The sequence below is a fragment of the Callithrix jacchus genome, chromosome 20 (assembly GCF_049354715.1).
Source record: "Callithrix jacchus isolate 240 chromosome 20, calJac240_pri, whole genome shotgun sequence".
NCBI lineage: Eukaryota > Metazoa > Chordata > Mammalia > Primates > Cebidae > Callithrix > Callithrix jacchus.
Genome location: NC_133521.1, coordinates 15,978,485 through 15,981,209, shown reverse-complemented (window position 1 = coordinate 15,981,209; position 2,725 = coordinate 15,978,485). Strand labels below are relative to the sequence as shown.

General features: G+C 44.9%; 1 pseudogene; it reads left to right on the top strand.

Moving 5' to 3' along the window:
• Positions 1–411: 411 nt before the first annotated feature.
• LOC100401346 (TIMELESS-interacting protein pseudogene) lies at positions 412–1,692 on the top strand (annotated as a pseudogene).
• The last annotated feature ends 1,033 nt before the right edge of the window (positions 1,693–2,725 follow it).

Genomic DNA, 2,725 nt, shown 5'->3' with positions numbered 1-2,725 from the left:
TAAAATGGCAAAAAAAAAAAAAAAAAAGAAAAAGAAAGAAAGAAAGAGAGAAGCCAGATGCAGTGGCTCACACCTGTAATCCCAGCACTTTGGGAAGCCAAGGCATGCAGATCACGAGGTCAGGAGTTGGGAGACCAGCCCAACCAACATGGTGAAACCCTGTCTCTACTAAAAATAGAGAACTTAGCCAGGCATTGTGGCATGTGCCTGTAATCCTAGCTACTTGGGAGGCTGAGGCAGGAGAATTGTTTGAACTTGGGAGGTGGGAGTTGCAGTGAGCTGAGATTGTGCCACTGTACTCCAGCCCGGGCGACAGAGTGAGACTCTGTCTCAAAAAAAAAAACAAAGCAAAGTGAAAGCGAGAACCCTAGAGCTCCGTGCTGTGGCGCCTGCTTTCTGTGTGAGGAAAAGATGCTAGAAACACAGGAGAATGGCACGACTGACCTACCTGATGATGAGCATGCAGATGATGAACCGTTCCTCCTTTCCCCCCTCCAGCCTCTCCAGAGAGACAAGATGGTGAAGGAGCTGAGCCTGATGAAGAGTCAGGAAGTGGAGCACCTGTGCCTGCACCTCCAGAGAGAACAGCTGAAAGAAATATACCCAAGCTGGATGCTCAGGGATTAATTTCAGAGAGAGGACTTCCAGCCTTGAGGCATGCATTTGATAAGGCAAAATTCAAGGGTAAAGGTCATGAGGCTGAAGTCTGGAGACGCTAATCAGACACATGGAGGACTGGCACACGAGCGATTCCCTCAACTGTAGTTTGAGGATTTTACTGACATAGTTGAATGCCTGGGAAATAAAACGGAAGTCCAGACTTGTTTAAAACAAATTCGACTTCATCTCCCTATTGTGCCTGAAGATTTTGTTAGCAATAATAATGAAATTGCGGAAACTCATCATTTCAGATGAGTTTGTCAGGAACCAACGGAATTCAGTAGCAATTACATCAAGTCCTTTTTTTTTTTTTTTTTTGCTTCTGAGTCAAGTAGAAGCCTAACAGAAGAGCAACAACAACAAAAGCAAATTGAGAGAAAGGAACAACTGGCCGTAGAAAGAACGCAGGCAAGGCCAGGTGCGGGGGCTCATGCCTGTAATCCTAGCACTTTGGGAGGCTGAGGCAGGCAGATTGCCTAAACCCAAGAGTTCAAGACCAGCCTGGGCAACACGGTGAAACCCTGTCTCTTCTAAAATGCAAAAAAAAAAAAAAAAAAAAAACCCCAAAAAACAAAAACAAAGCTGGGCATGGCAGCATGTGACTGTAATCCCAGCTACTCAGGAGGCTGTGGCAGGAGAATCCTTTGAACCTCCCTGCTTAGGCAGGGAGGCGGAGATAGCAGTGAGTGGAGATAGCACCACCACACTCCAGCCTGGGTGATGGAGCAAAACTCCGTCTCCAAAAAAAAAAAAAAAAAAGACAGAAGGCAGGCAAAGCTGCTGAGTAGGAAATGATATGTTAATGAATACACCCAGGACACAGACAGTTGAAGAGGTTAATACTGATGAGAATGGAAAGGAGGAGTCAAATGGATTAAACAGAGACATTCCAGACAATCCATGTCATGATGCTCCTGCTAATACTTTAAATGAAGAGGAGGAATTAAAATTAGAGGGCACACTGCTGGACCAGTCTTTAAAAATGTGCGACAGTAACTTGATGCTCCATCCAGAAATGTTACTGAATGCTAGATATGTTTCCTTTAAGAGAAAATGTGTCTGTCAACTCACCATCCTGAAAGCTTGCTGTTACTACGTATTTTTTCTTTTCTTTCTTTCCTTTCCTTTTCTTTCTTTTTTTTTTTTTAGATGGAGTTTCCCTCTTGATGCCCAGGCTGGAGTGAAATGGTACGATCTCAGCTCACTGAAATCTTCACCTCCCTGGTTCAAGCGATTCTCCTGCCTCAACCTCCTGAGTAGCTGGGATTACAGGCATCCACCACCACGTCCGGCTAATTTTTTGTATTTTTAATAGAGGCGGGGTTTCACCATGTTGGCCAGGCTGGTCTCTAACTCCTGACCTCTAACTCCACCTGGCTTGGCCTCCCAAAGTGCTGGGATTACAGGCGTGAGCCGCCTCGCCCAGCCACATTTTTTCTTCTCTGAGTGAAAATCTTTAGGTAGTAAAACTTTTACAGATTCTTGTTTAAAATCTGGTAATCTGGTATTTATTTATAATTATGCTTGTCACTTTAGTTAAATCTATTCTCTTTATTTTTTTTTTTTTAATATAAAGATGGGGTTTCACCATGTTGGTCAGGCTGGTCTTGAACTCCCGACCTCAGGTGATCCACCTGCCTTGGCCTCCAAAGTGCTTGGATTACAGGCATGAGCCACCACGCCCAGCCTTATTTATTCTCTTTAGTGTTTGTTTTATATGGATATGACTTCATGAACTGAGTAGCAGGTAATAAGCAGTTTCTGCTGCTGGTCTGTCACTGAATGCCTTCTTTTCACTAAGTTAGAGGTTTTGTTTGTTTGGCTCTCACTCTGTTGCCCAGGCTGGAGTGCAGTGGCATGATCTCGGCTCACTGCAACTTCCACCTCCTAGGTCCAAGCAATTCTCCTGCATCAGCCTCCCGAGTAGCTGGGATTATAGGCGCGCACCACCATGCCCAGCTAATTAATTATTTTTTCATAGACACGGGTTTTCGCCACGTTGACCAGGCTAGTCTTGAACTCCTGACCTCAGGTGATCCACCCACCTCAGCCTCCCAAAGTGTTG